The 13270-nt window shown below is 36.8% G+C and overlaps 1 long non-coding RNA gene across 1 annotated transcript in view; it reads left to right on the forward strand.

Annotated features, from left to right (window-relative positions):
* The window catches only part of LOC122221294, a 13372-nt gene extending 3934 nt beyond the window's left edge, over nt 1-9438 (forward strand). Inside the window, exons 2-3 of the long non-coding RNA XR_006203142.1 lie at nt 435-483; nt 9301-9438. This is a non-coding gene — a long non-coding RNA (uncharacterized LOC122221294). The remainder of the gene's footprint in view (nt 1-434; nt 484-9300) is intronic.
* The last annotated feature ends 3832 nt before the right edge of the window (nt 9439-13270 follow it).

A 13270-nucleotide genomic window follows, 5' to 3' on the forward strand; every position in this document is an offset into this window, starting at 1 on the left:
ATTATGGTTAGGAAATTGTTATGGCTCCTTCCTATTGAGTAACAAACATTTGGATGATTCTAGTATTACACCTCTAAATAAACAGAATAATGAAACACACCACTTTATTGTGCCAAGTGTTTGAAAAGTTGACTTCGTTTCCCTCATGATAAAACGTTTTGAAAACACTGCCAGGTTGCTGCTTTGACTCCATTTTAATGAAATGTGAAGTCATTTTCATTTTACCAGGAATAGTCATTCTTCTGTCGTTTTGTTAAAACATGGGTATATGACTATATTGACTTCACTTTAATGGATGTTACAGTCATTTGGTTTTCCCTTGTAATATTCTTCTATTATAACATGGATTTGCATAACTCATTGTGCTTCACTGTGTTTTCTGAATTTCTTACTTGTGTTGCTAAAAAAGGAGAATACAATATATTTTCTTACAGGAGGAGGCATTAACTTTCATGAGAAATCACAATTGTTATCACATCATCCGTAAGTACTCTTACAGCTACTACCTTCAGAGAACATTTAAATAAAGCTCAAAGAACTGATTTCTTTGGAAGGAGGTGATTAGCATATAAATACAAAAGAATCATTTCAGAATAGGACACACTTCTAAAGTATGACATAGTAAGAGTTTACTAATAATTATAAAAATTTGGGGAGTCTATTGTGTATAGAGCATTCTTTATTACATCTGTGTCACAATTATGTATGAAACATACTTTCAGGATAAAAACAGTAACATATTTACCATCCCTTTGCCCTGATGCACATACCCTCCCTGTTACAACAGTGATCTTCAAGCTAAACAGTAAAGAAAACTCATTGTATTTGGAATTTTGCTTTCTCGTGGATACATATTCGTGTCCTTATAGGTCTGAGAAGGTCTGAACTTACGGTTTTATCTCAGCCGTACATCTGTGGTCATCCAAAGAAATAAATCTCAGACTGTTGGTAGCTTCTGTAGAGATGTCTTTTATCCTACACCTGTGACAATTACCCTGTGTTAGTGAAGCTAACAAGAGTTAGGCCATAGGTCAAGGGTCAGGGTGCTGTCAAGAGGAAGTTATTCTTCAGTTCCCTAAAATGCTTATCATTTTCATCTAATGTGATATCCACCTGTCAGTCAGAGAATGTAGGCCATTGTCTTGTGCTAAGTACTGTGCTTTCTGCCTCAGAGACAGTGCATTTTATTACTTCTTTTACAATTACCATTTTCTATCATTAAAATCTCATCTTCAAAATAAATACGCTGAACAAATAAACATGTTTATCCTAAAATAAAAACAAGGAACAATATTAAAAAGAAGTTTGAGGTATTCACGTTTGTTTGATAGATTCGACGGTCATATCTGGTGAATCGAATCAAAACATCAACCAAATGAATAATGAAATGAGTAGCATTACAGAAATAATGAATGGTGGAATAGTTCTACAATGTAACTTGGGCCTAAATGAGTATATGTCTACATGCAGGCAGGCTCATTCCCAGTATTATGGACTAGCACAATATCCAGCTAACAGATAATAAGTATGTTTCTACAATATAATAAAGCATTTTCTGAAAAATGTTTTCATAATGGATTGTGGTGGAGTTGATATGTATACACAGTAGGACCTGCTTTTGCTATACTTGGATATAATGACATTCCATTTAGAATGCGGTGCAGAAAAAGGCTCAGTTATCCTAGTAGTGGAATATATAAATTGCAATTCCTTGTCATGAGTAACTTGCAAAGAAAATAAAGGGTCTTCTTAAAAAAATAAGAAAACAAAAAAACAAAAAAACACATACTAGATATCTCAAAGCATTAAAAGACTGGGAAGTAGGATTTAAGAGTCATATGGTTAAAAGTGAATAGGTGGGCTTGGTTAGCTCTTCTCTTCATAACAAGGATACTCAATCACAAAGAAGCTTTGTGCTATCCTTTGTCTCCAAAGAAATGTAAAGCAAATCTCTAGCATTTTTTTATGTCCCTTTCCTTCTGGTAACTCCCATGAGAATAACATAGTGGGATGGCAAGTTCTAGAGTGGAACTCAAGGATCATATACTTGAGCCTCATATCTGCTGTTAACTAGTTGAGTAGCAGGAGTCACACTTTTCTTACCTGTCAAATGGGAGTGAGAGTTCATTATTCTCAACCCTATGGATTTTTAAGGGCTTAACAGAATCTTTTTGCCTCCTTAGTAACAGACGGAAACTGCACATCTGTGCTCCCTAAAAAGCTTTATCTTAATTCCTAATAAGAGCATATATATTCCACCCTTGTGGCCTTGATCTTTTTGAGGACAGAGATGGTGTCTTCATTTTTTCCCCAGGTACTTAGCAGAGTGCCTGTTAAATTGGTGAATAAAGGAATCATTCTTAGGGTGACTATATATCCTGCTATTTGCCTATTTTTTAACATTTAATTATTAATAGGCCCCATTCCTTTCAAAATTATCCAAGTTTGGATGACAAATTACATGGTATTCATCATTTCCTTAATGGAAGTAGAAACTACTTATGTCACCAGTGTTCTTGAGATCAATTAATGCCCACTCAGTTCTCTTTTCTTAACAAATTAACTCCACTTCTTCTTTTTTATGCTCTGGTTGTTTTAAAGTTTGGAGATTATTTTAGTGAATAATTGAGGGATAGATTTGGGCTTCTACATTTACTGTCATCCAATATTTAAACTCCCTGCTTTTAAGAGAGCTCTGGAGTTTCTTACAAATTTAAGGTTATAGGATTCTTATAAATATAATCTTATCCTTTGAATGTTCTCCCAAATTATATCTAAAGGCTTCACATGGTACTATTATTTTAGGTAACAAGGAGATACTGGCTTAGGTACACCAACAAGCAGAAATAAACAATACATTCAAATAGCCCTTATCTTGAAAAACACGTATTTCATAGAGAGAACACATTTGAGAGGATGAGGATGAGAAAACAGGTCTTGTCTTTATGATAACTGCCATAGTAAAGGACAGTTTAAAATCGGAAGCACATAGTTCAAAAGTTGGCCTCAGTGTCTGAGCACACCAAGATATTAGAAACATGACCATTTCTGATTCCAAAATGAAAAAATGATTTTTCTCAAGAAGTCACATCCAAATTCAACCATCTTTTTGCCAAGCCTTGACATGTTTTTCACTCACTTGTTCAAACATTCTGGATCCTGATACACCAAAAGCTCTGATTAAAAGCCTTAATATGAAAACAAACAAAAAAAGAGAATATGTAGTTTTACAAAAGAGAACTTTATTTTGTAAGTAAAGTTTTCAGCATATTTCTATTTGAAATATGGGCATTAACTGTAGGCTCTTTAAGAAACCATGCTACTGTCACTAGTCCCATATACTCAACATGTGACTCAGTTTGACTTTTGAAGTGATACCTAAGCAAATGTTGTCATATAATATTCACAGCAAATGAGCTAATTCTGACACTTGAACAACCCAGCTGCCTTCTATTTTATTTTAGTTCTATTGCTTTATCTTCTTTATATCATATCTGAGAAGAAAAACTAAAGGAAAACATCAGAGGAAACTCAGAGATGAGTCATGAAAATCACTTGTAATCAGCCACCAGTTCAATCACCAAAGCATGGAGTTGCTCTTAGTAGGCATATCACTGGCAAAATTTACAGAGCAAAAGGAGAGTGGTCCTATAAATTTCACTCATTCCTAGATCTTTAAAATAATTACATCTTTAACCTATTTCCACTCGAAATTAATACTAGTTGAAAGTAAACAAAGATAGACAAGCAAAAGGCATGTGACACCTTACTAGATTTCTCAGGATTTCATATGTTCTTTTAGCATCTCTGTGGTCACCTGTAATCAATCCTGAATCAAGTTGTTTCGAAAAAAGTTGGAAAGCTAGTTAACAACAAAGGAAACTAAAAACAAATGTCTGTTTCTGTGCCTAACTTATGTACATTCAAGGAAAGAAAACTTGGAATCTTCTCAAAACGTAAAGACCTGAATGACTTTTGTGAAAAGCAAGTATATTTATTCCTTGAAATGATCCATAAAGAATGTTCTACCTCACCACATTAAACATGTAATAAATGCTCTTCTCTCAATGCAAACTACTAAACTCCACCCCAAATAGCCTCAATTAAATAGAGATCAGCCTCCAAATCAATTCAGCTGAGCATGAAAGTCACAAAAGTGGAAACACAATGGCTTTACTTTGAGTTTTAAAGATTTCAAAAGTATTCAGGTAGAGGAAAATAAACGTCTGAAATAAGGAGTCCGGTATCATCTCTCACTTTAACTTGGTTCCCATAAGTTTGTTGATTTTGATGCTCTGTTTTGTTTTTTTTTTTTACTATTAAGATTTTAGAGGTTCTGGTTCAAGATGGTGACTTAGGAAGATCCTGAGCTCACCTCTTTCCATGCACACACCAAATCTACAGCTGTATATGGAACAACTTTCTCCGGAAAAAAAATCCAAAAACTGGCAGAGCAATCCCTTCATATTGAGCAAAGGGGAGGGATACCACATCAAAGCAAGCAGGAAAGGCTGAGGCACAATCTCACCACAAACCCCACCCCTAGTGCAGCGACCCATAATCAGCAGGAAACTCAAAACCCTGAGCTTCTTCCTAAGAGCAAAAGGCTGATACCCCACAACGGGCACCCCAACTTTTAAGACCAGTACCTGAGAGAAGAGCCTTAAAAACGTCTGGCTTTGAAGACCAACAGGGCTTGCATCCCAGAGACCCATGGTCTATGGTGAACTGAGGGACGGCCCTTAAAGGGCCCACGTACAGGCTCACTGGCCCTACGCCTCAGGGAAGAAGGAGTCCTTTGAAAAGTGTCCAGTGTTTACATGAAAGAGGCTCATTTACTAATCTTAAAGCATTGGTCTGAGGGACAGGGGCCTGCTGGGATGCTGTCTGGGGAAGGACGCTGGTCGGCACCATATTTCTGATCTCCCTCTGCCAAAAGCCACAGGGCACGATTTTTTAAATGTCTTTTATTTCTTTTCTTTTTTTCCTTTTATGGTGAGTGCCATCTTTTCATCCCACATCTGCCTCTTCTAGCCAGTGAGTGCCATCTTGGTGCTCTTCCATTGCCACATTCCAGAGCTCCAGGATGGGGCCAAGGACTCTACACAAGTCTGGTCACCCAATTTTTGCAGTGGCTACCCAGTGAACACCCCCTTGATTGCCTGATTCTGGAGGTCAGGGGGCCCTGCTTTCCTGGATCCCATGAGACTGTAACAATCAGACAGTTCTTGGCAGACTACCACTCCCAGGGCACTGCATAGACAACACACTGAAACACACCCCAGGCTTCCTGAGAAAGAGGACTATTTGCTTGTCTAGGAGCTTTGGCCTGAGCAGGATTTTTTGTTTTGTTTATTTGTTTTGTTTTGTTTTAATGTTTGTTTATGTTTGAGAGAGAGAGAGAGAGAGAGAGCTCGAATTGAGGAGGGACAGAGAGAGAGGGAGACACAGAATCCAAAGCAGGCTCCAGGCTCTGAGCTGCCAGCACAGAGCCCGATGTGGGATTCAAACTCACGAATCGTGAGATCATGACGTGAGCAGAAGTTGGACACTCAACCAACTGAGCTACCCAGGCACCCCAGGCCTGAGCAGGGTTTTGATTTGGCACACTTATAGAGGTCTACAGAAGTTCTCTTAGAGAAGGGAGGTTAGTGAACATTGTCTCTGCACTCTTTCTCTGCCTCACTCCAGATCACCAGTATCTTCCAGAAGAGAGTTGATGCCAGGAGATATCTTTACATTGCTTGACTCTGGTGGCCAGTGGGGTTCATGGGTCCCATGTAATTAATGGAGAAATTTCTTCAGTAGCTATTACTGCCAGGGCACAGCAAGAGGCAACAGACCTAAAGCTCAGTCTTTCTGGGAAAGAAGTCTATTAGCTTATCATCATAGCTGCAGCCTGAATTATGCAGGATTATAATTAAACACATCTAAAGGCTGACTGTAATCCTTTCCTAAGACCGCAGAGGGTGGGCATGATCTTTGAACTCTCCCTCTGCCATGTTCCTGAGTGCCAGCATCTCTCAGGGGAGCTCTTACATGTGTCCAGTGCCCCAGTTTTTACATCTGTGCATAGTATTCCCTTATTACTCATTCGTTGTCTGCAGGATCTGTAGAGGTATCCCCATTTCATTCCTGATGCTGATATTTTGTGTTGTCTCTCTTTTTTTTTCTTGTAAGATTTACTGGACTTATACGCTAGAGATTTCAACTTTATTAATCTTCACAAACAACCAACTCTTTATTTCATGGATATTTCCTCTGCTGCATTTCCTTCAATGTCATTGATTTCTGTTCTTTATTTTTTTCTTACTTCTGCTTGCTTTGCATCTATTTTGCCTCCACTGATGAGTCTCTGCCTGGGAGGGTAGGACTGCTTCATTACTGACACCACAGGGATTAGGAGAAGAGAGTGGGAAGACACCACCCTAGCTGGGAAGGGGACTGGCATCTCATTAAAGCTACATAAGGGTCTGAGTTCAGGCTCTCTAGGTGGTATCTGTTGATATCATGGGGTAGCAGTAGAGGCAGGTGGGGTGGTGTTGGGAGGGCTCATTACTTCCTGGTAGAGGATGAAAGCTTCCGCTCTCTACTCAACCTTCTCTGATACCACCCCAGTGAGAGATTTGAGGAGACTCCTTATAGCCTCGAGAGAGGGTAGAATCCTAGGCTCTTCACCTAACCTTCGCTATTGTGAGTAGAGGATGGTCCACAGGTTTGTTTGTTTTTTTTTTTTTGTTTTCCTACAGTGTTTTGGTAAAGCAAAGCAGTTACTTTCCATAAATTTTGTTTTGCTAGATTGCCCCAATTCCTGTCCTTTGGCCAGAGAACTGGCTTTTGTTGGAGCTTTTTGTGTCTGTACCTATTGGTATTTCTCACTTACCAACTTCTTCATCTCCAAGTCTGGGGTACATGAAGCAAAAAGAAAACCTAGGGAACTCATTCTGGGGCATAACATCCCTAGGTGGTGTGCCTTTCTCTCTTCCCTTTTCAGAATGTCCTTATGTTTGTTTATATATAATTTCCAGGGTTTTTAGTTTTATTCAGGGAATAGTTTGTCTAATTTATCTTTCTAATTTATTTTTTTTAAGTAGAAGTCAATCTACATTATTTTTATAATTTATATCATATATTATCTTGGAGATAGTCCATTCAGGATATAATAGAAATTCTGTCTCAATGGAAAATGTAGATCGACTTACCTTGGGAGTAATCAGGTAAGCAAAGATAACCCCATGTTGATAAAAACTACCTTAAAGTCATTTTTATGTTTCTGCAAGCTAGAAAATAAACCAACATACAGTTCCAGAACTAAATTATCTAAAAGCAATGAAATGTTTTGAATCAATGGCTCCCAGAGTTTAGGGAAAATAATAAAATTCTCTAAAGGATTTTAGGAGGTAGAATAAGGTTGACAAACTTTTTTTTATATTTTATCTCAAGAAATATTTAGTAGGGCACCTGAGTGGTTCAGTGGGTTAAGCATCTGACACTTGATTTCATCTCAGGTCATGATCTTACTGTTTGCAAGATGGAGCTCCGTGTTGAGCTCTATTCTGACAGTACAGAGCCTGTTTGGGATTCATTATCTCCCTCTCTGTCTGCCCGTCCCCCACTCCTGCTATCTCTCAAAATAAATAAAATAAAAAATTTTTAAAAAGAAATATTTACTCTTGTTTAGTGAGATCCGGCTTAATTTTATTAAGAAAGCTACAATTCCTTAATTGTTAGCTGACATCAAGAACTGTTTACATTGGCTAAGCTGTTTTAAAAAGTATTTCCATGTGTTATTTCCACCTGGCAAAGTTCTGCCAAATACCTGTAGTAATGCCTCACTGAGCTTAGCTGCTTAGACCTAAAAATCATCTCATTGAAAGGAGAGTAATTATTTTGCATTTAGATAATAAAAAGAGTTGTCAGATTTAGCAAAAACAAAACAAAACATACAGAACACCAGTTAAATTTGAGTTTCAGATAAATAGGAAATAATTTTTAGCATAAGTATTCTCTGCACAATATTTGGAGCACACTTATACAAAATAGTTATTTGTTGTTATCTGAAATTCAAATTTGGCTGAGTATCCTGTATTTTATCTGACAATCCTATATTTTAAAATGTTAAAAAAGAGGGGCACCTGGGTGGCTCGGTCAGTTAAGCATCCACTTCAGCTCAGGTCATGATCTCCCAGTTTGTGAGTTCAAGCCCCACATCGGGCTCTGTGCTAACAGCTCAGAGCCTGCAGCCTGCTTCAGATTCTGTGTCTCCCTCTTTCTCTCTCTACCCCTCCCTCACTCATGCTCTGTCTCTCTCTCTCTCTCAAAAAAACATTAAAAAAATAATTTTTTGTGTGTTAAAAGAAAAATATAGCTTATTATACGATACATATATACATATATATTAGAAATATTTAAAAAGGTATCAAATATAATATGTTAAATTTTAGAAATTGCTCTTAGATTAATCATAAAAGTTAATACAAAAGCAAAGAATTATGGTCCAAAAAATACTAGAGCATAATGAAAGAAATTGATTAGGAGATATAAAATAAATATATTTTATATTTTGTCCTTACTTTCTCTGTATGCAAGAGAGTGGGAAGAGTGTGAAAAGGAAATGGAGAGGGGAAGGAAGGAAGGAAGGAAGACACTGAAGGAATGGTAGAAAGCGGTGAAGAATAAAAAAAAAAAGTTGTTTTTGTATGGGAAAACACACTGTATTAGTCCTTTTGCTAAGGCAAAAAAAAAAAAAAGTAATAATAATAATGCCTTTGAACCCGCAAACAGAAAAAATGCTTGAGGAGGAGGAGGACCACATGAGGAGAAGTGATGGGTTGAGGGATGATTACAGTTTAGGGGCCAAATACTAATTTTATTTTTTTACTTATGGCCTATTAATATGAAAACATTTTAAGCATAAGCATTGTGACCTATAAGAAATTATTATTGTCATTAATCATTATCTTTGGAATAGAAAGCTAGTATAAAATTAGGCATTAGGGAAAGTTTTCAATCAGTATTTTATGTCTAGAAAAAGAAAAAATGAATCAAGGGTTAGTAAAAATTTTCATTAGATTCAAATGCCTTCTAATGTTTGACTTGAGTTATTTTATTTTGCTTAAGGAGACTCCTTCTCACACAAGGTCAACAGTATACCACTAAGTCAGTGACCTCCTACTGGGTAACCTTACTTCAGTTTTATCTATACTTAGATACAATCTACATGCCAGTGTAAGTATTCTTAAGTAATCCTTTCTCATTATCAAAATCAAATGAAAACCAAATTTTCACCCTGTCTCCTAGGGCACTTCAGTGTGATCCGACCCCATCTTCCAACTTTTGCTCCAGCCGTTTCCCCACTGACAACCCAGGAAGCAATCGAAATGAAATTACAGTTGATCCTTGAGCAACACAGACTTGAACTTCTTGGGTCCACTTATACATGGATTTTTTACAGTACTGTAAATGCATTTTCTTTTCCTTATGATTTTCTTAATAACATTCTATTTTCTCTAGCTTCCTTATTGTAAAGATACAGTATATAATACATACAACATAAAAATATGTGTTGGGGCGCCTGGATGGCCCAGTCAGTAAAGCAGCCAACTTTGGCTCAGGTCATTATTTCACAGCTTGTGAGTTCAAACACCACATCAGGCTCTGTGCTGACAGCTGCTTCAGATTCTGCCTCTCCCTCTCCCTCTCTGCCCCTGCCCCGCTTGTGCGCTTGCTCACGCTCTCTCTCTCTCTTTCTCTCTCTCAAAAATAAATAAACGTTAAAAAAAATTTTTAGGGGCGCTGGGTGGCTCAGTCGAGCGTCCAATGTCAGCTCAGGTCATGATCTCACACTCCATGAGTTTGAGCCCTGTGACAGGCTCTGTGCTGACAGCTCAGAGCCTGGAGCACACTTCAAATTCTGTGTCTCCCCCTCTCTCTGCCCCTCCCCTGCTCATACTCTGTCTCTCTCTATCTCAAAAATAAATAAAAACGTTAAAAATTTTTTTAAATATGTGTTAATCAACTGTTTATGTTATCAGTAAGGCTTCTGGTCAACAGTAGGCTATTATTGGTAGTTAAATTTGGGGGGAGTCCAAAGTTGCATGTAAATTTTTGACTACACACAGTGTCAGTGCCCCTAATTCCTGAGTTGTTCAAGGGTCAACTGTAATCATTATTTTCTGAAGCTCTTAACTTTCCTATCTCTCTGTTTTTGTCCTTGACATATCTCTCACTTTCACCTGCCTCCCCAGATTCCACTCTTTCTTATAGAAATCCTCACTTTCTTTTAATGCTATAATTTAATTTCCTCTCCACCACACTGGTTATTCCTGGTCAGTAGCCCTAGTTGTTCTCACTCCCTACTATGATTTCTCACCTATGTTTGTCTTAACACTGTTTAACGTATTTGCATTGATTTGTCACTGCTTAGTTACTTGTTTGGTCCCTCTAGGAGGCAATAAAACCTTTAGAAATATGGTCTATGACTTGCACATCCATCTTTGAGCACCCCGGCTATGATTTTAATAGTATCCCAGATTTTATACTTTTTTTCAATAAATTTTTGATAAATATTGATTTAATAGTATTGGTGAGAAGCCCAAAGTTTTCTGGTTTCCAATTAATGACTTAGACTCTGGGTGAAAACTCTCCCATATTCTTATGTTGTTAGGCTTGTCCTTTAGCAAAATGAACAAAATGGACCACTGGAACAGGAACATGATGTCAATGATTAGGGTCAATAGCCTTTATGAATAAATAATCAGAATGGCCAACTAGGAAAAACAAAAACAAAAAGAAAACACAAAACACAAAACACAAAAAACAAAACAAGCAAACAAACAAAAACAGAAACTGGCTTGGTAATTTCAAGTGCATTAACTCCAGCTGAGTGCTTACGAAACAATAAAATTCTCAGAAACAACAACTAGAATTTAAAGGACCCAACATAAGCTTATATATGACTCTTAAAGTGGACAAGAAATAATTACAACTTACTTGATAGGCTTTTTTCTGGTTTAGTCTAAACTAGCATACCTGAGATACAGAGTGTCAATTTGGGAAACTTTTTAAAGGTTTTTAACTTTGCTACTGGAAAGGAAAGAAATGTATTTCTTTAAAATGAAAACTTACCTGTGGAAGAAAACAAGAAAAATTGAAAAAGGCAGGGAAATTACAGAATCTACAATTTTTGGTGTTCATGATTTTCCACTATCCCTAGCAGATAACCTTGAAATTAGATGACAATAAGAGGTGCTTTCTGTGGCAAGTACTTTAGTTCTTATTAGATTTCAAATAGTCATTTAGATTTGGCATGATCCAAAAAATGCTTTAAAATGGTATAACTTCTCTTATTTTCAAAGTTATATAGATGTTTTAAAAACCATTCCTGATATAATCACCTCTTTAAATGGTGGGTGATATCATCTGTAATTCCTCCAATGAATCCTTTTCTTTACACCTTTTTTTAAAGATAAAGATGTTCAATCTACATTGACAAAGAAAAAAGCTAATTATTAATCTTGTAGGGAGAGACAATCTCTGTAATTGAGAGGAATCATCCTGTTTCTCTAAGAAAATCACTCTCATGGGATCTCAAAATGCCCTCTTCATTTGGATCTCCTACAAGCCTTAAGCTTCCTTCAAAGTTCCATTCAGCTCCTACATTCTTCTAAAGGCCTTGTATCACCTTTCTTTCTAGTTTTTGGTGATGACCCCTAACTTGGATATCTGTTATATGTAGTACCTGGTAGATTTAATTAATTTTTTAATGTGAATTTGGCCTTTCAAATCATAACATGAGGTTCCTAAAGTCATAGTATCTTATTACATTGTCTTAAGCATAATGGGACACTGTCAATAATGTGTGGGCATTTAATAGAGATGATTAGCCTCAAAGTTTATGGAGCCTCCACTTGGTCCCTTTCACTTTATCAAAGAGAGTATCATAAACCAAATGTTTTTGTCCCCTAAAAATTCATATGTTGAAACTGAACCCCCCATGTGAGGGTATTAGGAGATAGAGTCTTTGCGAGGTATTTAGATTATGATGGTGGAGGCTTTGTGGATGGTGTTAGCACTCTTATAAAAGGGGCCTTAGGGAGGTCCCTTGCCCCTACCACCATGTGAGGACACAGTTAAAGACAGCCATCTATGAACCAGGAAGCAGGCCCCCACCTGACACTGAACTGGTTGGTTCCTTGATTGTGGACTTCCCATTCTCTGTAAATGTTAAATAAATTTCTGTTGTTTATAAGCTCTCCTGTTGTCTACAGTAATTTGTTATAGTAGCCTGAATAGACTAAGACAGTGAGAAAGTAAGCAATCTTAAATTTTTGCTGAATGAATAAATAATTTTTCAAACCATGTAGACATTTACAAATTCTGAACATAAACACAAGATAACCAGCTTCAGCGGCGAGTAGTTTAACCTGTCATTTATCTAGGTACACTCCTTCAAACAGTAGTCTCAAAAAAGTTTCTACCGTATAAATATATTTGAGAAACACAGCAGAATAAACTGCCCTCTTGACCATCTGCAATGCAGCTTTCCATATTAAAAGTTTGGAGAAATCCAAGTATAAAGACACATTTTGGACTCAGTCTTTAACCCATCATGTCCTAAATTTGTTGGACCATGTAACCTTACTACCATAGCTTAAAATTGCCATTATTTGGAACACACTTTGAGGATCAAATTGCAATGCACCTTTTGAACAGCATCTAACCCACTTATCTTCACCGGAAGTGGGTGGTAGATGTGATGTTACCCAGCTAAAAGTGTGGACGTATTTTTCACAAAGGACCACATCATCGTTCTCCTGGCATCTTTCTGTACTTTCTAATAATACTTAGAGTATTATTCTAATAATACTTAAAGTACTTCTGTACTTTCTAATAGTACTTCTGTACTTTTCTAATAATACCAACAGAATGAATTTCATAGCTATTGTTAAATAGCTAAAGGTTTGACATACTGCTATTCTCATGAAAGTATATACCACTTACATTCAATAGTGGTATAGTGAACTCTGGTCTAAGGACAAATTGTAAGTAAAAAAGGACAAGTGTAGCTCACACAAGCTGGAAGTGTTTAAAGTCATTTTGTCATAATAAAATACAGACATGTCCCTGAATATATTTAACTGCCATCTAATATTTAAGGAAAAATAAATGTATCCTTCCTATATTCAATTATTCAGAATCCAGATATTTTTGGCCAAGTCACACAAAATCATTGTCTTCTGCCCAATTTTTTAAATATTTGTTGTTGTTA

The sequence above is a fragment of the Panthera leo genome, chromosome B3, assembly GCF_018350215.1.
Source record: "Panthera leo isolate Ple1 chromosome B3, P.leo_Ple1_pat1.1, whole genome shotgun sequence".
Taxonomy (NCBI): Eukaryota; Metazoa; Chordata; class Mammalia; order Carnivora; family Felidae; genus Panthera; species Panthera leo.